The sequence below is a fragment of the Schistocerca nitens genome, chromosome 4, assembly GCF_023898315.1.
Source record: "Schistocerca nitens isolate TAMUIC-IGC-003100 chromosome 4, iqSchNite1.1, whole genome shotgun sequence".
Classification (NCBI taxonomy): domain Eukaryota; kingdom Metazoa; phylum Arthropoda; class Insecta; order Orthoptera; family Acrididae; genus Schistocerca; species Schistocerca nitens.
The window spans coordinates 754,854,294-754,878,811 of record NC_064617.1 but is presented as its reverse complement, the minus strand read 5'-3'; the positions used below and the strand labels follow the sequence as shown (position 1 = coordinate 754,878,811).

General features: G+C 43.6%; 1 protein-coding gene across 4 annotated transcripts in view; it reads left to right on the top strand.

Annotated features, from left to right (window-relative positions):
• The window catches only part of LOC126253040 (heparanase-like), a 317,446-nt gene that overhangs the window by 60,304 nt on the left and 232,624 nt on the right, over window positions 1–24,518 (top strand). Inside the window, exon 2 of one of the 4 annotated variants that reach the window (XM_049954111.1) lies at window positions 15,918–16,061. The exons of the other annotated variants lie outside the window; for them this stretch is intronic. The gene's annotated coding sequence lies outside the window, so the exon portion shown is untranslated. The remainder of the gene's footprint in view (window positions 1–15,917; window positions 16,062–24,518) is intronic. 4 annotated transcript variants of the gene reach the window in all.

Below are 24,518 nucleotides of genomic sequence, written 5' to 3'. Positions count from 1 at the left end.
CATGTTGATTTACTGTGTGTAGAAACGAAGCTAATTATGCCATAACTGTGGAGCTGAAGTTTGCTGCTTTTATGTCTGCTCCAACTGCCAGCCACATTCCACTTAACAATGGTGCATCACCCCTACTTCCGCCCGGCTTGGCGTCAGTGATGTCACACCATCCATATGCAACCTGAACGTGATTCACACTGAACAAGTGATTTTACAACAAAGCAAGATTTTTCGTCGGTGTATACTAGTTCCAGCCAAACCTTCCTTTGAAGTAACTTATAAATCCATCATCTTTATCTGTATCTCCAGCATTATCAGTGAAGATCTCTTTGGAAGTGCTGTTGTTACTTCCCAAATTCGCGGAATCTTTGCTAGATTGACTCTATTCAGTATCATCGGTCTTGCCACCAGGATGTATTACACATTTCAACATATGTAGAATATAGGCTCACTGTCAACTCTGCTGCTGCACAGTTGAATGTAAATTGTTACTGTGCAGCCTTTTCCATTGCTGAGATTCCACAGCTCTTGAGTGACAACGGAAGAAATAATTTCAACACAAGTGTATTATTTTATACATGAAATTATTCGCATTAGCAAATATGGACAACCATCAGCTGTATAAAGGAATGGTGGCAATGAAAATTTATGGCGGACCGGGAATCGAACCTGGATTTTCTGATTATCGTGAGTGGTCGCCTTGCTATTTGGCTACCCAAGCAATATGGAAGTTGGGGTCTGGCTGTGAGCTGTGCTCAGGTAGCCAAATGGGAAGGTGAGTGCTTGTGATAGGCAGGAAATCCAGGTTTGAGTCATGTTTCAGCGGAAATTTTCATTGTCAGCATTCTGTTATACAGCTTATGTTTGTCCATATTTGCAACTATGAATATATTTCATGTATTTCATAACTGCTGTAGTCGCCACATTGCCTGTTCCTTTGGATATGCATGCATGTCCAAAGTAACTTTGCTTTGTACTTCTAAACAATACTGGGAACAAAATATTGTACCACATTACTTTATTGTCCTTAGCAATTTTTGAATGACATCCAGTAGTTGAAAACAATGTTAACTACACAGCAAGTGAAGTAGTGTAATAAGTCTGATAGAATTTAAAGTGGAAATATGATTTTTCTAACAAGATGATTGATCGTAGTTTAGTGAAAAATCCTGTTTACACATTTCTCTTGCTGCTTAGATACAAATTTCATGGTATTACTGTAAACTGTTAACAACGGTTTGTTGCTTACGGGTATGTGGTGCCTTGTATATATTGTATGATGCAATCAAACAGTTTATAATTTCCGATTTTCCATCAGCCATGTGACTTGAGAACATGTAAACTGTGAGTCCCGGTGTTCCAGAGCAACAGAAAAGGATTTTAAGGGAAAATATGAATGTACAGACAAGTAGCCCAGAAACTGTATATGACACGACAACAGTGTACCCAAAGGGATCGTATGGAAAGAGCTGAGTGCACGCATGTGCATCACCTGCAGCTGGAGGGTTGAAAGGAGATGACGCCAGTACCCGTGCTGATGATTCAATTGGTAAAGATGATGGTTTTTAGATCCATGATGCCATTATGTCTCTACAGTTCTCTTCATATTTGCACACCGGTTTACTTGAATACAGTCATCAAATTCTTTGATTTGTAAACCCAAGAAGTAATCAACATTTTCTACAGTGATATTAAAATCATGTACCCAACTGTTCAATAAACTGTTGCATCAAGAGGGCCAACAGCGAGCCCATCATCAACATAAAACAGTGGTATCAGGTTTTCATTACAGAACATGTGCATCTGGACAGCTCTTTTGTAAATTACATACACTAAGAAATTTAACAAAACATTCTTACCAGCATTTTGAAGCTTGCTTTAAACTGTCCAGGCTCTTTAGCAAGTTACATCCATGGCTTGTACCATCGTCATAGCCCTGTGGTTGTTACATGCAAATTTCTTCCTTCAAAATATCATTGAGAAATGCTTTCCTTGCATCAAATTGCCTTATACACCAATTGTGTTGAACTGCAACACTCAACATGGGCCTCAAACTCTCAGATCTTTCTACAGAGCTAAATGTGTTAACATAATCTATTCAGAATTGTTGAGTATATCCTTTTGCCACCAATTGAACCTTATATCAAACCACTTCATTATTTGCATTTAATTTTGTAGCAAAAACCCATAAATTTTCAACCGTCTTATTTGTTTTGGTTAGTGAATTAGTTCCAATGTTTTATTTTTCTTCAGACAATGAATTTCTTCCTCCATAGATTTTTTGTGTTCTTCAGAATCAAACTGTGACTTCCTTTGCCTTATTTTCTTGCTTTCAAATTGTCCCTCAGTGTCATACAAATGGATGATAACTGTTTTGTTATGTGTAACTACATCGTGGTTGATTCAATCTTATTGACTATCCTCTTCAGAATCAACATTTTCACATTCAGTTTCTTTAACCTCTTCCTTTTTGTCTGTATCTGGCATATCGAAAACCCTTTTAGTCCCTTGAGTCAGTGGTTTCTGTCATTGTTAGCAGCTGAATTTTACACGTCTTCTCTGTGTGCACCCCCCCCCCCCCCCCCCCCATCCACACCCAATTAATAAAATATTCTGGGCCATTATGCAGTGGTTAGATGGATTTCACATTAAAACCCAACGCTTCACCCCCCCCCCCCCCCCATCTGGGGAGGAAATTTTCAAGGGGGATCGTAGCTTCTTTGTGTGTCTGATACACACACTGGCTCAATAGGACCAGTGCGGGATGAAACGTTGGGTTTTATTGTGAAATCCATCCAACCACAGCACAATAGCCTGTATTCCCTGTGACATTTCCAGCCGTGAAAGTTTACATTTTACAAATAAACATGATACCCACAATCATGATAACCAACCACATATCCTTCTGAAGATTTAGCATCAAACTAGTTCTATTTTTGTGTGGGAATCCAGGCATAGCATTTTGTCCCAGATATCACCAAATTATCAAAATGAGTGCGATTCTTCAAGGATATCTCAATTGGAGTTCTACATTATTTTGTGGGACCAGTTCCATTCAGAGTGTATGTTGCAGCCAAAATTGCCCCATCCTGTAGTGCTTCCAGTAGCTGTTTGGCAGAGCAGAGCCAAGAATTTGTCACCTTAAATAGGATTCTGTTTTTCCACTCAGTAACTCCAGTCTGCTGAGGAGTATATGGTGCAGTAATTGAATGTTTCAGTCCAGTTCAGTCAGCGTACCAATGTACATCTTTATTACGGAACTCCTTGGCACCATATGTATATAATTCTTTCACAGTTCCTTTGGCTTGAGTGTTAATCATTTTAATGAATAGCGGTAACATTTCTTTACTTTAATCTTTGTGTCACAATAGGTACTTTACCCTGAAATTTGAAAAAATCATCCTAAAATCATAGCATTGGTGACCGTGCAAATCATTTTCTTCCATTGATCTGCAGACATCTGCATAAACTAATTCTCAGAGTTCAGTGGGTTTCTCCTCTTTTTCACCAAGCACCAGCTGGTGATGTTTACCATTGACACACACCTCAGGAAAGCTGCTTACAGTCATTGTGTCTGTACCATGATCCTTCAATATCTAGGTTATCAAGCTATCTCTGTAAAGTGCCATCAACTTCAGCAATACCACAAGACTTGTCTTGATGATCACCCTTCACAATAACAAAAAATAAACCTCATTTTGACCATTGGGTGGGGCAACAGTGTTTGGAATATGCCAATGGTTTGCCATCATTTTCAGCTACTTAATTCATTCTTTTTTGTGAAACTTTTTTAATAGAAAATAAGCTACAAAATCCACCTGGACAAAACCAAACATCTTTGAAATATCATTCGGCCAATTAAATGCTTGTACATTAAATCCACCCATACCACACTTCAATTTTACACCATGATTTATTACATCGCTGTTAATGTACCACCCATCAACTTGTTTACACTTGCAGAAAAATTGTTGCGTCTCACCACTGAAACTTTCTTCTCAGTTTTTGAATTGTCTGTATAGCACTGTTTTCTCTTTTATTGATCCTAGGGCACTCATTTGATCAATGGCCTTTTTTGTTGCGTGTAAAACAAACCAAATGTGTGTTACGTTGTTTTGATGTGTGACCTACTTAGTTACATGAAAAGTATTTTCGATCTTCATTCTTTTGTAATGAGACATGTTTGATACATCTGCTTCAGATATAGTTTGATTGTGCCTTTTTTGCCATTTTTGTAACATTTTTATCATGACCTGTTATTCTCAACTCGTAACTTAAACACCATTTTTGTAACTTACTCCAGGTTTCATCTTCATCAAATAAATCATTCCATGTGACATAAACGAACATGTTGGATAAAGTTTGCAGAAATTGTGTTAAAGGATTGTCTAACAAAGAAAGTTGAGTTTATATTTCATTAAATGTGGCTATATTACCTTGCACATCACCAGATGCTTCCCACATTATATGATGAAATTTGTGTTGAAGCAAATCAATGTTTTTGATTGAGGAATATCATGAATCTTATGTCACTTGCCCCAAATATCTTTGGCAGTTTTGCTTTCACCAACAAAAAGCAAAGGTTCATTGTCAAGCAGCAAAATTAGGCATTTCATTGTTTTCCTGTTAGCAGTTTACCGTTATAAATCTCAAACACATTCTAAAATAGTCTTTGTTATAATTCGCCATGTACCCCAATTCTTTGCCCGTCAGTTTTTCAGTTTGTTTTCTTTTATCTGCTCTCAACTCATCTTTTGCTCTTCTATAACTTCAAGTTTCCATAAAAATCAGATACATCTGTCAACACACAAGTGCAACTAACTGAGAGTTTCTATAGTGTCAAGCCTCAACTTATATATATATATATATATATATATATATATATATATATATATATGGAAACATTCCACGTAGGAAAAATGATATAATAGAGGGAAACATTCCACGTAGGAAAAATGTATCTAAAAACAAAGATGATGTTGCATGTAAAGTGCTGGCAGGTCGACAGACACACAAACATACACACAAAATTCAAGCTAAACTGTTGCCTCATCAGGAAAGAGGGAAGGAGAGGGAAAGACGAAAGGATGTGGGTTTTAAGGGAAAGGAGTCATTCCAATCCCGGGAGCGGAAAGACTTACCTTAGGGGGAAAAAAGGACGGGTATACACTCGCGCACACACACACACACACACATATCCATCCACACATATACAGACACAAGCAGACATATTTAAAGACAAAGAGTTTGGGCAGAGATGTCCGTCGAGGCAGAAGTGCAGAGGCAAAGATGTTGTTGAATGACAGGTGAGGTGTGAGTGGCGGCAACTTGAAATTAGCAGAGATTGAGGCCTGGTGGATAACGGGAAGAGAGGATTTATTGAAGAGCAAGTTCCCATCTCCGGAGTTCGGATAGGTTGGTGTTAGTGGGAAGTATCCAGATAACCCGGACGGTGTAACACTGTGCCAAGATGTGCTGGCCGTGCACCAAGGCATGTTTAGCCACAGGGCGATCCTCATTACCAACAAACACTGTCTACCTGTGTCCATTCATGCGAATGGACAGTTTGTTGCTGGTCATTCCCAAATAGAATGCGTCACAGTGTAGACAGGTCAGTTGGTAGATCACGTGGGTGCTTTCACACATGGCTCTGCCTTTGATCGTGTACACCTTCCGGGTTACAGGACTGGAGTAGGTGGTGGTGGGAGGGTGCATGGTGCAGGTTTTACACCGGGGGCGGTTACAAGGGTAGGAGCCAGAGGGTAGGGAAGGTGGTTTGGGGATTCCATAGGGATGAACTAAGAGGTTACGAAGGTTAGGTGGACGGCGGAAAGACACTCTTGGTGGAGTGGGGAGGATTTCGTGAAGGATGGATCTCATTTCAGGGCAGGATTTGAGGAAGTCGTATCCCTGCTGGATAGCCACATTCAGAATCTGATCCAGTCCCGGAAAGTATCCTGGCACAAGTGGGGCACTTTTGTGGTTCTTCTGTGGGAGGTTCTGGGTTTGAGAGGATGAGGAACTGGCTCTGGTTATTTGTTTCTCTACCAGGTCGGGAGGGTAGTTGCGGGATGCGAAAGCTGTTGTCAGGTTGTTGGTGTAATGCTTCAGGGATTCCGGACTGGAGCAGATTCGTTTGCCACGAAGACCTAGGCTGCAGGGAAGGGACCGTTTGATGTGGAATGGGTGGCAGCTGTCGTAATGAATGGATGATCGTCGGGAGTATGTGGCTGAGGGACTGCGTCAGCTTTCAGACAACACCACATACAAAGTTTGCCAAGGTAATCCCATTCCTGATGTCCAGGCGGAGCTTCAAGGAATCCTCAGAACCTTAGGCCCCCTACAAAACCTTTCACCTGACTCCATCAACCTCCTGACCCCACCGACGCCCCGCACCCCTACCTTCTACCTTCTTCCTAAAATTCACAAACCCAATCATCCCGGCCGCCCCATTGTAGCTGGTTACCAAGCCCCCACAGAACGTATCTCTGCCTACGTAGATCAACACCTTCAACCCATTACGTGCAGTCTCCCATCCTTCATCAAAGACACCAACCACTTTCTCGAACGCCTGGAATCCTTACCCAATCCATTACCCCCAGAAACCATCCTTGTAACCATTGATGCCACTTCCTTATACACAAATATCCCGCACGTCCAGGGCCTCGCTGCAATGGAGCACTTCCTTTCATGCCGATCACCTGCCACCCTACCTAAAACCTCTTTCCTCATTACCTTAGCCAGCTTCATCCTGACCCACAACTTCTTCACTTTTGAAGGCCAGACATACCAACAATTAAAGGGAACAGCCATGGGTACCAGGATGGCCCCTTCGTACGCCAACCTATTCATGGGTCGCTTAGAGGAAGCCTTCTTGGTTACCCAGGCCTGCCAACCCAAAGTTTGGTACAGATTTATAGATGACATCTTCATGATCTGGACTCACAGTGAAGAAGAACAGAATTTCCTCTCCAACCTCAACTCCTTTGGTTCCATCAGATTCACCTAGTCCTACTCCAAATCCCATGCCACTTTCCTTGATGTTGACCTCCACCTGTCCAATGGCCAGCTTCACACGTCCGTCCACATCAAACCCACCAACAAGCAACAGTACCTCCATTACGACAGCTGCCACCCATTCCACATCAAACGGTCCCTTCCCTACAGCCTAGGTCTTCGTGGCAAACGAATCTGCTCCAGTCCGGAATCCCTGAAGCATTACACCAACAACCTGACAACAGCTTTCGCATCCCGCAACTACCATCCCGACCTGGTAGAGAAACAAATAACCAGAGCCAGTTCCTCATCCTCTCAAACCCAGAACCTCCCACAGAAGAACCACAAAAGTGCCCCACTTGTGACAGGATACTTTCCGGGACTGGATCAGATTCTGAATGTGGCTCTCCAGCAGGGATACGACTTCCTCAAATCCTGCCCTGAAATGTGATCCATCCTTCACGAAATCCTCCCCACTCCACCAAGAGTGTCTTTCCGTCGTCCACCTAACCTTCGTAACCTCTTAGTTCATCCCTATGAAATCCCCAAACCACCTTCCCTACCCTCTGGCTCCTACCCTTGTAACTGCCCCGGTGTAAAACCTGCCCCATGCACCCTCCCACCACCACCTACTCCAGTCCTGTAACCCGGAAGGTGTACACGATCAAAGGCAGAGCCATGTGTGAAAGCACCCACGTGATCTACCAACTGACCTGCCTACACTGTGACGCATTCTATGTGGGAATGACCAGCAACAAACTGTCCATTCGCGTGAATGGACACAGGCAGACAGTGTTTGTTGGTAATGAGGATCACCCTGTGGCTAAACATGCCTTGGTGCACGGCCAGCACATCTTGGCACAGTGTTACACCGTCCGGGTTATCTGGATACTTCCCACTAACACCAACCTATCCGAACTCCGGAGATGGGAACTTGCTCTTCAATATATCCTCTCTTCCCGTTATCCACCAGGCCTCAATCTCTGCTAATTTCAAGTTGCTGCCACTCACACCTCACCTGTCATTCAACAACATCTTTGCCTCTGCACTTCTGCCTCGACTGACATCTCTGCCCAAACTCTGTGTCTTTAAATATGTCTGCTTGTGTCTGTATATGTGTGGATGGATATGTGTGTGTGTGTGCGCGAGTGTATACCCGTCCTTTTTTCCCCCTAAGGTAAGTCTTTCCGCTCCCAGGATTGGAATGACTCCTTACCCTCTCCCTTAAAACCCACATCCTTTCGTCTTTCCCTCTCCTTCCCTCTTTCCTGATGAGGCAACAGTTTGTTGCGAAAGCTTGAATTTTGTGTGTATGTTTGTGTTTGTTTGTGTGTCTGTCGACCTGCCAGCACTTTCATTTGGTAAGTCACATCATCTTTGTTTTTAGATATATTTTTCCTACGTGGAATGTTTCCCTCTATTATAACCATATATATATATATATATATATATATATATATATATATATATATATATATATATATATATATATATATACAAAGATGATGTGACTTACCGAACGAAAGCGCTGGCAGGTCTATAGACACACAAACAAACACAAACACACACACAAAATTCAAGCTTTCGCAACAAACTGTTGCCTCATCAGGAAAGAGGGAAGGAGAGGGAAAGGCGAAAGGATGTGGGTTTTAAGGGAGAGGGTAAGGAGTCATTCCAATCCCGGGAGCGGAAAGACTTACCTTAGGGGGAAAAAAGGACAGGTATACACTCGCGCACACACACACATATCCATCCACATCCTGATGAGGCAACAGTCTATCGACCTGCCAGCGCTTTCGTTCGGTAAGTCACATCATCTTTGTTTTTTATATGTGGAATGTTTCCCTCTATTAATTTTTTTTTTTTTTTTGAGTAATATATTCCTTGTAATGACGGTAGTCACTGACACTATAACAGCTTTATGATCACTGATACCCTCCTATGTTTTAACTGGTTTGAGAAGTTTTATTTTGTTAGTCGCTGGGAGGTCTAAGACATTGCTCTCATGAGTTGGCCCTCCCTCTTTGTAGCTGGCAAACTGAAATCTCCACATGCAACAATGATCAGGACATTTACTTGCAATTTTCTTCCAATATTCTCTGAAGCACCTTATCACTACAGCTCCTTAGGCCATTGGTCTATGAAAGCATCACTTAACTTTGTCTGATACACTTTTTATGCATACTTTCACACAGGTTACTTCACATTTGTATTTGTGAGCAGCGCCACTAGATATCAGGTCCTTGCTACAGTAAATATGCTGTGACACCATTGATGTCGAATCTTTCCTTGTGCTATATATTCCAGTCTGAATTTTTTATTTTGCTACTATTCATTTCAGTTTTCTGTCAGCTTTCTGTTCTTAATACTATACAGGCACTATTATCTTTGATAATCAAGACTAATTTGTGGACTTACCTATGAATGTTCCTGCAGTTTACTAATATCACATTATTATTTACTCCATTTGATCTGCAAGGATGTAAGTTGTCATCGGAGAGTAATGTGAATGAACTTGCTTCAAAGTGTGTGCCACAAGTACTTTGCTACTTAAGTAGGATCACCCTCTGGTTTAGACCTTCCATGTAGCCACAAACAAGAGGACAGTGATCAATTCTGGGCACCATGCTGCAAATAACAAGCCAGGCTTGTGCCTCCTGTCCAGGGCTAGCTGTTTTCACTATTTCAGCTATCTGTATAAAGGAACAGATGCTGATGTCAGAACCTAGGCACCAAGCACCATTCATGCCAACATGAGCTATTATGTGCAGTTCATTGCATCCATTTCAGTTGCTGCCAGCAGAGTCTCCTCAACATCTAACACAACCTCTCATGAAAGTATACTGAGTGCTCACTGGCCTTCTTATCTTATCTGTCCATTATTTCCCTGAGGGACTCAATTGCCTATATAATGTCCCAGTGATCAAAATATCCATCATCTGTTCTTGTCTGGACTATCAGGAAAATTGACCACTGGCCCAATAGACGAGGCATCTCTTTCCAGTTCAGATATGTTACCAGCACTGTTTGTTAAGATGAAAGGTGATGGTTGTGTGGTCAGGTGTCAAATTCACCTTCCTTACAGAGATACATAAAACCACCACTGTCCATTTCTCGCCTGCACATGAGGACAAATTGTGTATGTGATGTGGATCTGAAGATGAAGTGACATTGGAGTTTCCAGGGTATTCCAGTGACCCCAGAGGTGTTCCAGTTTTCGTCATGGAGCCTCAATGTTGCTGTGTCTTAGGGCAGTGGCCTGAAGCCTATGAAGTATGGCTATGGAGCTTCCAGCTATTTCTTGACAGTGTTCAATTAACTTTGTGTTCATACGCAACAGTCCTTATTTGTTTCCTTATATGTAAAAACTATATGAAATCACAAAAAATTACTTGGTTGGCCACTAATTAAGAAACAATAAGTGGTTTGCAAAAGAGAAGCTGCCTGGTAGAATTTTGCGCAGAGTATAATTTAATCATAGCTAACACTTGGTTCAAGAATCATGAAAGAAGGTTGTATACATGGAAGAACCCTGGAGATACTCAGAAGGTATCAGATAGATTATATAATGGTAAGACAGAGATTTAGGAACCAGGTTTTAAATTGTAAGACATTTCCAGGGGCAGATGTGGACTCTGACCACAATCTATTGGTTATGAACTGTAGATTAAAACTGAAGAAACTGAAAAAAGGTGGGAATTTAAGGAGATGGGACCTGGATAAACGGAAAGAACCAGAGGTTGTACAGAGTTTCAGGGAGAGCATAAGGGAACAATTGACAGGAATGGGGGAAAGAAATCCCTTGAGGGATGAAATAGTGAAGGCAGCAGAGGATCAAATAGGTAAAAAGATGAGGGCTAGTAGAAACCCTTGGGTAACAGAAGAAATATTGAATTTAATTGATGAAAGGAGAAAATATAAAAATGCAGTAAATGAAGCAGGCAAAAAGGAATACAAACGTCTCAAAAATGAAATCGACAGGAAATGCAAAATGGCTAAGCAGGGATGGCTAGAGGACAAATGTAAAGATGTAGAGGCTTATCCCATGAGGGGTAAGATAGATACTGCCTACAGGAAAATTAAAGAGACCTTTGGGGAAAGGAGAACCACTTGCATGAATATCAAGAGCTTTGATGGAAACCCAGTTCTAAGCAAAGAAGGGAAAGCAGAAAGGTGGAAGGAGTATATAGAGGGTCTATACAAGGGCAATGTACTTGACAATATTATGGAAATGGAAGAGGATTTAGATGCAGATGAAAGGGGAGATATGATACCGTGTGAAGAGTTTGACAGAGCACTGAAAGACCTGAGTCGAAGCAAGGACCCCGGAGTAGACAAAATTCCATTAGAACAACTGACAGCCTTGGGAGAGCCAGTCCTGGTGAGAAAGATGTATGAGACAGGCGAAATACCCTCAGACTTCAAGAAGAATATAATAATTCCAATCCCAAAGAAAGCAGGTGTTGACAGATGTGAAAATTACCGAACTGTCAGTTTAATAAGTCAAAGCTGCAAAATACTAACGCGAATTCTTTACAGGCGAATGGAAAAACTGGTTGAAGCCGACCTCGGGGAAGATCAGTTTGGATTCAATAGAAATGTTGGAACACATGAGGCAATACTGGCCCTACAACTTATCTTAGAAGAAAGATTAAGGAAAGGCAAACCTACGTTTCTAGCATTTGTAGACTTAGAGAAAGCTTTTGACAATGTTGATTGGAATACTCTCTTTCAAATTCTGAAGGTGGCAGGGGTAAAATACAGGGAGCGAAAGGCTATTTACAATTTGTACAGAAACCAGATGGCAGTTATATGAGTCGAGGGGTATGAAAGGGAAGCAGTGGTTTGGAAGGGAGTGAGACAGGGTTGTACCCTATCCCCGATGTTATTCAATCTGTATATTGAGCAAACAGTAAAAGAAACAAAAGAAAAATTTGGAGTAGGAATTAAAATCCATGGAGAAGAAATAAAAACTTTGAGGTTCGCCGATGACATTGTAATTCTATCAGAGACAGCAAAGGACCTGGAAGAGCAGTTGAAAGGAATGGACGGTGTCTTGAAAGGAGGATATAAGATGAACATCAACAAAAGCAAAATGAGGATAATGGAATGTATTCGAATTAAATTGGGTGGTGCTGATGGAATTTGATTAGGAAATGAGATGCTTAAAGTAGTAAAAACATTTTGCTATTTGGGGAACAAAATAACTTATGATGGTTGAAGTAGAGAGGATATGAAATGTAGACTGGCAATGGCAAGGAAAGCGTTTCTGAAGAAGAAAAATTTGTTAACAACGAGTATAGATTTAAATGTCAGGAAGTTGTTTCTGAAAGTATTAGTATGGAGTGTAGCCATGTATGGAAGCGAAACGTGGACAATAGATAGTTTGGACAAGAAGAGAATAGAAGCTTTTGAAATGTGATACTATAGAAGAATGCTGAAGATTAGATGGGTAGATCACATAACCAACGAGGAGGTATTGAATAGAATTGGAGAGAAGAGGAGCTTGTGGCACAACTTGATGAGAAGAAGGGATCGGTTAGTAGGACGAGACATCGAGGGATCACCAATTTAGTATTGGAGGGCAGCGTGGAGGGTAAAAATTGTAGAGAGAGACCAAGAGATGAATACACTAAGCAGATTCAGAATGATGTAGGCTGCAGTAGGTACTGGGAGATGAAGAAGCTGGCACAGGATAGAGTAGCATGGAGAGCTGCATCAAACCAGTCTCAGGACTGAAGACCACAGCAACAACAAACAACATGACAATCTACTCTATAAACTCAGTTTGCACAACACTTATAATCAAAAAAGAATGCAAAGTCTTCAAAAAAAAGTTAGTGGAACTACTAAAAACTGATAAATAAACAGTTACAGTATACTACTTCTCAAGTGCACAGAAAGGAACTACTAAATTGAACAATTTAAACCAACTACGTGCTGCTTCTGCTGATCCCCCAAGGGGCTCACTGTTCTTTAGTATGTGCTTGGCTAAAAAGTGGCCCCAGCCTTTGCAGCACTACCTTCTCTTTCTGTTTTCCAACCCTACACTTTGACTACCTCTTACCCCATCTGACTTTGTCAGATGGTCTTTTGGTGCAGTCCCTGCCTGGACTTAATTCGTGATTTTGATCTTGTTTTCTAGTTTCACTCCCAGCACTATCTCCATCTTCTATTAATGATTACAGGGTGCCCATTGTTGGGTCTGGCATACCATCTTTTTCAAATTTTACAGAAGTACCTGTCTGCTGGGAAGGTTGCCCACTGTGGTGTACATTCCGCCTCTGTGCACCTGTGCACTTCCTGCCTGACACCTTTCCTTCATCATGCTGTAGACTCAAAATGCAGCACAGTAGCCATCTTGCTGTGGGTGGGGGTGGGGGTGGGGGGTTGAGGGGGGGATCGTCAAGTACCTGGATGGTGGTAGCCCTCTGACCCTGAAGGAATTGCAATTTTGGTGCCTGCACTGCGTACTCCTCATATATGGAGTATGTGTCTGTCATGACTGAGACACGGGGACTCCCAGCAATGATTTGCCTGCCAGGTAGCAATTGCTTTGGCTGGGTGGTGCCCATGGGAAGAGCCCTCATTTTGGGGTATGTGGGGCGACAGGTTAATAATAATTCATATTTCATAAGTAATAGAAAAAATTAGAATATTGTTTGCCTTCTTTTATGAGAGCCTGATAACTATTTTTGTGATCAGCTAGAAAGCGATGGAGAACATACTGGCCATAATTTCCAGGCTGCAAGTCCACATTCTTGTCGAGCCCACTGAAAGAAATGTTTCTCTTCTCTGTTTACTCAGCAGGATCAGGAACTATGATTATAAATGAATATTTTGAGTTCTAATTGGTAGATATATTTGATCACCTTTCACATGCACAGCGTCGTAATATTCTTGATGTTAATACTAATAATAAATCTCTCTAATCTAAACAGCACTATGAGCAGTTCAGAGGTGACCTCTACAGCAAGTTCCCATTAAATGGTCTCTCACCCTGACCTTCGATAATCAAAATAATTGCTTGCCACAAAAGTGGAAAATAAGTATCACCACATGCCCCGCGGATTTGTTAATATTGTGGGTGGCACACTAACAGTTACTTTTGTGAAATCTAAGTGATCCAGGGCGGTGTACAGGCATCACGAGTTCATTTCTGATTTGTAACGAAAACATGAGTCTAGTTGCGGTCTGGCTGAGACGTCATCCGCGGCATCACGTTTTCCACCGTTTGACTGACGTGGATTGTATTTTAGCTGGGTGCGAAGTGAAGTCTTTTTCCAGAACTCTAAATGATCCAGGACGGTGTACAGTCCTTGTGAGTTCACTTCCTATTTGAACTCCCTCTGCCAGGCACTTAAATGTGATGTGCAGAGTATCGATGTAGATGTAGAACCGAAAACATTAGTTTAGTTGCAGTCTGTTTGTGACGTCATCCGAGGCAGCACGTACTCTGGCATTTGACTGATGCGGTAGCTGGGTGTGAAGTGAAGTGAAGTCACTGCCTCTCCCAACGTATTTATATACAGACACAACAGACGGCTAAGGGAACGCCTGCTGTCATCCGCTCTATGCCCCCAGTAGTAGACTCTGAATGGCCACTTTTTCGGACACACAATATTTTATAACAGTGTCATGAATCAATTTAGAATCTTCATAATTTTTGTGTAAATGTAGTTAAGTTGGTTAAAATCACAGAAAAAGTTTTAGCTCAGCTGCATTTAAACTCTGCTGTCTTGAATTTTTTGAACAGAACTGACAGTAGAACATGACATCTGATCTACAACTTTAGAGCCCTGTTATGTGTTGTTATTTACATCCAGGCCTTGAAATTTACTACAGATCTATTATTTAATCGGTTTCATAATGTGCTGTAATCAGAACTTTCTAGCATTAATATAATAGATACTTAATCTGCTACAAATAAGGACGTCTTTGTTCCGAATTTAGTTTTCAGTAAATTAATCGAAAACTGTTAGAGGTAGCTCAATGGGGTGACATACTTACTATTTATATGTTGATCTGAAGCTTCATGCAAATTTTCATATTTCTAAGTCTAATATTTATCACCTCCAATTTTTATTAAAAATGTGGATTCTGACCAAAGTATTGCTTTAATCAATGATGAAACATGTACCAGTTAATTTTGACGTACATCTGCACATTATGACCAAATTTTGGTTTCCTAGCTTTATTATTTAGCACCACTTATTTTTTTCTTAAAAACATATATCTAGGGGAAGATATTCATCAGATCACTCTGAGACTTGACAATTTAATATATTAAAGCACAAGCTGACAACGTTTGGAAAAGCAACTTTAACTTTTTATTTCATTCTTAAATTATGGTGCAATACTTGTGTGCTATGGACAGATATGTTATGGTGATGTGGCACTACTAGCAGTGAACTGGGGTAACTCCTGGCACAGTCGCTTGCCTCTGTACCTCTCAAATGATACAGCACTTGTTTCATCACAGATGGGTGGCACTATGCATATAGTTCACACATGAAGCGACTTAAACGTTCTCACACTGGTGGTCCCATGACCGCAGCAGTCTCTTCACAAGTAAAGGACCAAGTACGACCCCGAGGAGTTCCCTAACCTGGCTACGCTATGGGAGGAATGCAGGGCTGGGCAACAAGGAGCAAAATCCTCCCCCAGTATCTCTACCAGGACCGACGGGACACATCTTTTATTCCACAGAGCTTTTATTTTTCTTTGAACATATTGAGGGCAAATACGGGGAAGTTGCAGCCATCTCTAAGATGGAGAGTGCATCACTCCTGATTAAAACATCATCTCCTGCCCAGTCACAGGTGCTGCTCTCTTGTGAAAAGTTGGATGACATTCCCATGATTGTCACTCCTCACAAGAGTCTCAGTATGGTCCAGGGCATCATGTTTCACCATGATCTTCTTTTACAGATTGACAGTGAGCTGCAGGCCAGTTTAGAGGGACTGGTTGTGCACTTCATCCGTTGTGTCCATAGGGGACCAAGGGAAAAAATAGTTGCTACCGGGTCCTTTATCTTGGCCTTTGAGGGTGATAAATCGCCTGAGAAGGACAAGGTGATGGTCTACCAGTGTGATGTGAAACCCTAAGTTTCTTGTCCTGTGAAAATACCTGATAGCATACAATCAACAAGTATAATTTTCATTAACAGTAATTTGTGTGGCACACTCGTATGTGGTGTGTTGATGATCTCTCTTATTTATGAACATAACTCAAAAAGGTCCATGGGATCATCATAATATTATAGTGTTGGAAAACTTGTTTACCAATTTGATCAGGTATGTGAGTTCTGCGCAAGTGCAGCAGCAGCTTATCGGTTGTACACAGTTTGTTTACATAATATAGTTTAGTGCTTTTCTAACTTACTTCTGAGCAGAAGCAAATGATAGTGGATTATTTAACTGTTTTTAATAGTGCTATATATTTGTGTTTCTGGAATTTGTGTATTTTTCGATCTTTTGTCTTGAGTGAGTTTACTTTCTAACATGGTTTTCTGCTGCAGAAGTTGCTAGTGCTGCTTTATTTACTTGATTCCATGATCCTCGCGAATAGTAAATATTCAGTAGACCTCCAGCCTCAGAATCTCAGAGTTCAATCTCGTGTTTCATAAGTGTATATTCAATTAGTCAGTAGTGCAGTAGTTTCTCAGCTGTTTGTTTTGAGACTAGTTACCATTGCTAGCTATCGCCTGTGACACTTTTCTAGGGCATCAGGTTATGTATTTAGACTTTTCTGTGTTTTCTTAGTAGTATATATTTGTTTAACTGCTTGTGCATTTTGGTATTTAAGAAGTTTAGTCTCACTTTTTTGTTAGCTGTAAGTGTAAATTCAGGCAGTCTGTAGCACAGTTGTCATTTCCTCTGAACAGCCAGGTACATAGTTCATTGAGGTATCAGTGACCCTGGGTTACACGTCAGGAGGGTAAAAAGTTGCTTACCTAGGTTTCTGCCAGTTTTACTGTTTACTTTTCAGTTAGTCTTGCTAGGATGGGTAGATTGTGCGCCTGCTGTTTGCGGACACAGGAGGAACTGGCCACAGTTCGGGACCAGTTGAACGTGGTTTTGGCTGTGATCAGTCGTCTTCAGGCTACCGCCTTGGGGTGTAGCAGTGGCGGAGATTCTGAAGCATGGGACACCTCAGGTGTCGTTTGTTTCACGCAAAGGGCTCTACTGCTGAGGCACCTTCTGATATACCTGACGTGGTGGATCTGCAGGGTGTTAATGCATTCATGTTGCTCGAGACAGAGGGCCAATCTGGAGGCTGGCTTTATGGCCTTACCTATTCACCCTGTGGGTGGACAAGCGTCCGTTTCTTCAGCAGAGTCCAAGCAGGAACATGTGGGCAGGGGTTTGCTAGTTACTGGGAGCTCCAATGTTAGGCATGTTATGGAGCCCATTAGGAAAATAGCTTTCAGGACTGGGAAGAAAGCCAATGTGCACTCAATATGTGTGCTGGGGGACCTCATCCAAACTGTGAAGGCGGCCTTGTCTGCGACCATCGAGCATACAGGGTGGAGTTGCCTGCAAGTTGTGGCGCATGTTGGCACTAACAATGGCTGTTGCATGGGTTCCAAGGCCATCCTCAGTTCTTACAGGTGGCTGGCGGAGGTGGTGGAGACTGCTGGCCACATACACGGGTTGCAAGCAGAACTTGCAATTTTCAGCATAGTTCCCAGAGTTGATCAGGGTTCTTTGGTTTGGAGTTGAGTGGAAGGTCTCAACAAAAGGCTTGGTTGTCTCTGTGACGGTCTTTACTGCACATTTATGGACTTGGATTATCAGGTGGGGCTTGTAGGACTCCCCTTTGTAAGTCAGGGTTGCATTACACAAATGGAGCAGCTACTCTTGTAGTTAAGTACTTGTGGAGTGCATTGGAGGATTTATTAGTGTAGGCGGTAGTTTGAGGTATTCTCATGTACACTCACCAGTCGATATGTGCATAGGGAAATCAGACTGCATTCAGAGTAAAGACGGTTTGACTGTAAAAATTTTATCACTAAATTGTCAAAGTATTTGTACCAAAGTTCCCAAATTTACTGCCCTCCAGGAAAGTTGCCCCCAGGGGCTCAGCATCCATTTGCTGGGTATGAGCTTGGCGACCCTGGATTCCTGAGGTGGTGACTAGTAAGCACCACCAGTCCTTTGTTACCATAAGCTCCATGCATGCTTCAGTGACCACCATGCTATGCGGTCATGGAATGTTGTGTGTTTTTCTGAGAAGAAGGGCCTTAGCTTCACTTCCTGGACTGTGAGAGACATACACACCTCTATAAAAAAGAACCCACAACCTCAAAGTTTGCTACATGCTGATGAGGTGAATGGCTGTTGAAGTAAAACAGTGTCTAGCAGGTAACCTTTGGGGGCACCTGCCACCTCCCCCCCCTTCCCCCCCCTCCAGTTGTATAAAGCTTGCTAGGACATCAGAGCTCTACCTGGGTTGAAGATTGTTTCCATAGCAACTAATGGGATCCCTATGGAATGGTCTCATCAAACTATTACTCCACTGCAGGAGGCTCACGGTTCTTTCGTGAGTTCGTACGTGGCCCCGAACTAGTGCAGCCAGTGCTTCCTTTCCTGGCTGCAAACCCTCACCCAGCCCTTCCCACCTCTCCTCACTCCTTCCCTGTTGTCCCCTACTTTCCCTCTCTCGGCATTCTGATTTATGTCGACCTGGCTATCCACCTGGTTTCCTGTATTGGGTGCAACTTTGTTCCTTTTGCCTGTTCTGTCACTCTTTTTTGGTGTTTAGGTCCCCACTTGAGGTTTGACCTCCACTTCAAAATTTCCTGTTTTTAGTGTGAACCATTTCGGGAAGAAATCCCTCTCTAGCATCTACGGTGTGGATTCCTGTCCCCCCTTCCTTCTCCTCTCCCTTCCCCATTGTAGCCCCCTTTCACCCCTGCTAGGTCATTCCATGTAGTGCAGCTGTTATGTACCCATGTGGCTGAGCCCCCTGACAGCAGAGGTATCACACTACTGATACCTGAGCTGTTCCCTGGCAATGGCCTCCCACTCCCATGGGGAAAGAACATGGTGTGAGTGGGTGGTATCAGGGCGGACGCTTGGCGCATGAAGCCTATCAAGCTGCAAAAATCTGGCCATTATCAAACGGCCATCTCTTCGAATGGTGAAGGGTGACTGAATATTGCTTCGTATGACCCGGCAACCTTCCCTTCCCTGGCTACACCATGTGAGGAACGCCAGGCTTGCTATCTTAGGATAAAAACTTTCTTTGTTACCTTGTCTGTGCTAGGACGGATGGGGACATATTCACTGCCACAAAGCCATTGTTTCTTGTGGAGAATATTGATGTCAATTTTGGTGAAGTGGGGTCTCTTAGTAAGATGCGGTTGGGCTCCCTGTTGATCAAGCTTCTGCCACCCAATCTGCAGCTCTTCATGCCTGTGATTGCCTTGGCAATGTCCCAGTGTCTATTACACCTCACCAATCTCTGAATATGGTCCAGGGAATGATTTTTCATCGGAACCTCATCCTGCAAACAGATGAGGAACTCTGGGCTAATCTGGAGAGGCATGGAGTTCATTTTGTTCGACACATGCAGAAGGGTCACAAAGACAACTGTACCGATACTGGCGCCTTCATTCTGGCTTTTTGAGTGGGATACCCTCCTGAAGGAGGTCAAGGTTACGTGCTACAGATGTGACATGAAACCATACGTCCCTCCACCTATGCAGTGCTTCCGGTGCTTGTGTTTTGAGCATATGTCTTCCCACTGTATGGCAGACCCTCTGTGTGGTGACCGTGGCCACCCACTCCATGTTGAAAGCCTCTGTGTTATGCCACCTACGTGTGTCAGTTGTGCTGACTGCCACTCCTCTCGCTTGCCAGATTGCACGGCTTACAAGAGAGAAAAGAAGATCCAAGAATACAAGTCCCTGGATCACCTGTCTTATTCTGAGGCTCCCCAAAAGTCTGAGAGACTCCATCCGGTGTCACTATCTTCAACATTTGCCTTTGTTACTTCAGTTCCTCCCCCTACCAATTCCTTACCCCAGCCCCCAAACCCCTCTCCCCTCCCCCCCTCTTGCATTTCCCACATCCTCCCATCTGGGAGACACCCCACTCCCTGGAGGAAGAATTGCCCCCCCCCCCCCTTTCTTCGGCACCTGCTAGTGATCAGGCTCCCTCCCTGGACCCTTCTCCCTGGCACCTCTCAGGCTGGAAGACTCTTTCCAGCACTCGGCCACGAGATGCACCGTCTGTGCACCCCAAGGTCGCCCACTCTCTTTCAGTTCCAGATCTTGCAGAATACTGTACTCCCCCTGTGCCCTGTGCTCCTCTTTCTCTGAAAGAGGAGAAGAAGAAGAAGAAGAAGAAGAAGAAGAAGAAGGAACATAAATCCCAAGACAAAGCCCCCTCTGCTCGCAACCTGAGACTGACATCTTATTTATGGATGTCACCCCATCCTTGTGACCTAGTGACATGACCTCCTCTCGGCTTCTTTATGTCTAACCTGGACTCTTGCCACACAATCATCCAATGGGATTATAACGGATAATATTGTCACCTACCAGAAATGCAACGTCTTGTTTCCTCCTATTCTACGTTCTGTCTTGTTCTTCAAGAAAGGTATTTCCATGATGATCACTCTCCAACATTTCGTAGCTATCGGGCATTATGTCAGAACCGTGCTGGTCCCGGAGTAGCATCTGGAGGGGTCTGCACTTTGGTTTGCTCCGATGTAAGTAGTGCCTGGATCCCCCTATGTACCAACTTGGAAGCAAGAGTGGTTAGAGTGCAAACGACTCCGGCAATCACTATTTGCAATGTCTACCTCCCTGCAGGTAGGCCACTTCTTTACGTTGCACTGTCTACCATAATCCAGCAACTCCCGCCCCCATTTCTCCTCCATAGGGACTTAAAGGCACACTACCCACTGTGGTGGAGTGTCACTTCAGCAGGTAGGGATGCCGCTCAAGGCACTTTCCGCTATTGATCTCACAATCTCCTCCCCTGCCCTCATGGCCTCCTTACATTGGTCATCCCATGATGACCTCTGTGACAGTGACCACTTTCTGGTGGTTCTATTGTTCCACTGCTGCCACTAGGCAAACAGGCCCCCACGTTGGGCATTCCACAGGGCCAATTGGCCTTTATATACGTCTGCTGTGCAGTTGGACACCTCTCTCTCAAATTCCATTGATCTAGTCCTGCAAGGAGTCTCTGCCATTATCCTTCATGCTGCTGGCACTGCTGTCCCTCTATCCACAGGTCCCCCTCTTTGTTGACCGGTACTGTGGTAGACCAAGGATGTCACAGTCGCTTTTCAGGGCCGCCAACAGGTGCTGCCGCGATTTAAGTCCCGATTTATGCCTCTTCATCGCAGGTTTGGTCAAAGCTCCACAGCTCTCTGGGCTGCCAGCAACAGTCAATTGTCAAGTGTCTTAAACTCCAAGGTGCTCTGTGCACTGATCAATTGGTCCTTGCACATGCCTTGCAATGGCATTGGCGTCCTCTTCCTACCCTACTATCTTTCTCCGGCATAAACACAGAGTTGAACAGACCCTCCTCTGTTTCATCCCACACCACACTGAGCCCTATAATGAACCATCGCTGAATGGGAATTGTTGCAGGCTCTTAGCCCCAGGCCCAGATTCCGTCCACAACCAGATGATCCAACACTTGGGCGTTCCCCAGAGGGAACATCTCCTCAGGCTCTTCAACCGCATTTCCCTCATGGGTGCTTTTCGGACACAATGTCGAGACAGTATAGTTACCCCTGTCCTTAAGCCCAGGAAGAACCCAATATCTCTAGACAGCAATCACCCAATTAGAATGATGAACATACCTTGTAAACTGCTCAAAAGGATGGTCAGTTTCAGATGATGTTGGATACTTGAATCTTGGGCCTTTTGTACCTTATTCAGTGTGTATTCTGGGCAGGAAAACCTCCAAATGATCATTTACTCCGATTGGAATCAGCTATCCAACAGTCTTTTACTCACCGCCGGCACCTTTTCGTGGTCTTCTTTGACCTACATAAGGCGTACGACATAGCTTGAGGCCATCACATTTTAGTTACCCTCCATGACTGGGGCTTCTGTGGTCCCCTTCTGATTTTTATGTGCAAGTTTTTATCTCACCTGCTCTTCCAGGTTTGAGTTGGCACTTCACTCAGCACCCCTCAGATTCAGGAGAATGGTATCCCACAGGGTTCTGTGTTAAGTGTCACTCTCTTCCTCATTGCCATCAATGGGCTTGTGACCACTATTGGGCCTCTGGTTACTCTGGCGCTGTATGTCAACGATTTTTGCATCTGGTGCAGCCCCCACTTGGTAGCATCTGCTGAGCGCCAGCTCCGAGGCACCACCCACTGGGCCTCTGCATGGGCCACCTCCCGTGGCTACCAGTTTTCTCCCTTGAAAACACGGGTTATGAATTTTTGTCGTTGACCCCCAGTACATCCTGATGCAGAACTTTATTTAGGTGATCAGCTCCTTGGTGTTGTAGCACAGTCCCGTTTCTTGGGTCTTATTTTTGATAGCAAGATGACATGACTGCTCCACATTCACTGCCTAAAGACTACATGTATGCGGAAGCTTAATGCTCTCCGCCTCCAGGCCCACACATCTTGGAGTGCAGACCGTTCCACTCTTCTCCATCTTTACCATGCTATGGTATTGTCCAAACGAGATTATTGTAGTCGGGTTTATGGCTCAGCAGCTCCTTCCACTTTGAAACTGCTTGACTCTGTTCACCATTGTGGGGTGCGTCTTGCTATTGGTGCCTTTCGCACTAGTCCCGTTGATAGTCTCTTCACAGAAGTGGGAATTCCCCCTCTGCACGTACGATGGAGACAACTCCTGGTTTCTTATGCAATCGCCATTCACCAATTCCCTGACCATCCCGTGTACACTGTGCTCTTTGCCAATGAGGGATGTCTCCCTCCTGACATCCGCCCACAGGTGGCATTGCTGGTTGGCATGTGTCTCACTTCCCTCTGTCTCGGGATCTTCATCTCCACCCACTGGAATGCACTCCGTGTCTTTCCTCCCATACTCTGCCCCCCCACCCCTTCTCGAATGGTGTCTGGACCACGGATTAGGACTGATCTATTGCAGGGTCTTAAGATTTCTGTTGCTCCTATAGTTTTCTGGTATCTTGTATGTGTCATCCTTGCAGAGTACCAGGGTGCCACCATCTTCTACACTTACCGTTCTAAGACAATTGATAAGGTGGGATACACTTTCGTGTCTCCTACTGACTTAGAACACCATTTATTGCTGGGATCATGCAGTGTGTTCACAGCGGAGCTTCTAGCCATTCACAGAGCCCTCCTTTTTTTTCTCAGGTCTCCCTCCACAGTGTTTTAATTTGTTCATGGTCAGTGAGCAGCCTGACAGCAGCTATCGACCGAGTTACTCTCGTCACCCTTCTTGACCTTCTTTCTGTTCTTGCCCGTACTGCCTGTTCTGTTGTCCTTCTCTGGGTCCCAAGTCATGTGGACATCCCAGGTAATGAACCGGCTGACCATTTGGCTAGAGGAGCAGATACTTACCCCCAATTTCCTTTCATGATTCCAGCTGTGCATATGTGTATCTACGTCAAATTCCTCTTTGCACAAAAATGGAATGACATCAGGTGCGCTACTCCTCACAGTAATAAACTCCGCACAATCAAGGAGCCTACAGCAGTTTGGCACTTTCTTCCGCTCCTCTCAGAAGGTGTCCACTGTTTTATGCTGTCCATGCATTGGTCATACCATGCTCACCCATCGTTCCTCCTACATAACGGCCCACCCCCACAATGTGGTTGTGGAGCCAGACTGACGGTATCCCACATATTGGTGATGTGTCCCTTTCTTCTGGCCCTTCATGCTAAGTATTGTCTTTTCAATTCCTTAAGTTTAATATTAGATGATGATTCACAGACGGTTGAACTGGTCCTCAGTTTCCTCCACGAAAGTGGTTTTTATTTCCAGGTATAAGGTCCTACTTTAGTCGTGGAGCAGGGGCAGGTTGGTTGTGGTTGGGACCTCTTTCCCAGTCTTTACAGTCTGTGACCTCATGACCACCCCATTTCTTCCAGTTTTTAGATTTGGTTTCACATTTTATGCATTTTACTATGTTTGTTTAATGTTTATTACTTTATAATTTGACTCCTCTTACTGGATCCGTCCAATTTTAGCAGACTGTCTTTCTTCAGGGACTAACTTCGGAATTGTGGGACTGATGACCTTGCTGTTTGGCCCCACAACTCCTCTCAATTAATCGATCAGTCAAACTGTTACTCCTGACAGAATGGATGTACTGTTAGGTAGTATCTACACCCAATCATCAAAGAGAGCTCGGTTGCTCAATCCTCCTGAGAAGTAGTCTCAGAATCATAGAAATAGGGTGTTAGTGTGCCATAACACTTTCATTGTAGTGAAGAGAACTGGGGGGAACCTTTGAGAAGGTCTCGCCTTTCTATATTCACAAGGCGTTGAAGTGTGTTGCTGGATCCCTAAAAAGTGTCAAAAGACTTTGTAATGGAACACTTGTATTTGAAACT